Here is a 908-nt window from a genome sequence, read left to right on the forward strand (position 1 = left end):
TGCCAAGCATTCAAGAATGATTTTAAGGAAAAAGAGTTTGAGGAAGTGACCCCTATGTTTTAGAGACAGTGTTACAAGGTACAAGAAGATATTTCAAGTCATTGTTCCTCAAGTTTTTATACGACTGACCCCAACCAGCCACTATTGCAAAATCTGGAGTCCCATGATGGCATTCATTCATTCGTTCAACAAATATTTTTTTTTTTTTGAGACTCTACTATAAGCCAGACACTGTTCCAAGCACTGAGAAAGAATATATCTACTGGGGGGCAGGGGCCAGAAGCAAAAATCCATGCCCTCCTGAAGGTAACACATTTTTGGGTGCAGAAAGAGAAGAAAAATAAACAAACAAAAAACCCAACCAAACAAACAAAAAGCCCTGTTTTATACAGTACAATAGGAGGTGATAAGTACTGAAGAAACAAATGGCACTAAATAGTGAAGTTGGAAGAGCTTGTGGGACAGGCTGCAATTGTAAATAGGATGTCCTGGGGAGGATTCATAAGAAAATGAAATCCAAGCAAAGATTTGTAGGAGCAGAGGAAGTAAAACCTGTAAATATGTGGAGGAAGGATATTCCAAGCAGAGAGAATACAGTGCAAGCCTCCAAGATTGGAGTGTGCCTGGCAAGCTCAAGCAGCAAAAGTGGAGCAGAGTGAGCAGGGAAAGAATAGCATTGAATTCTGTCAATGGTACCAATACCATTATCGAGATTTCACATTTACTCTGATAGAAACAGGATGTCATTGGGGGGTTTTGAGGAGAGGTGTGACATAATTTGATATATATTTTGATGGGATGTTTTAAGAATAGACTCTATGGAGACAAAAATGGAATTAGGAAGACCAGCTGAGAGTCTATTGTAACAGCTAATGCAGAAATGATATAGTGCTTAGAATTAGGATAGA

Source organism: Propithecus coquereli, unplaced genomic scaffold (genome assembly GCF_000956105.1).
Source record: "Propithecus coquereli isolate 6110/MARCELLA unplaced genomic scaffold, Pcoq_1.0 Scaffold90, whole genome shotgun sequence".
In the NCBI taxonomy this organism is placed as follows: Eukaryota; Metazoa; Chordata; class Mammalia; order Primates; family Indriidae; genus Propithecus; species Propithecus coquereli.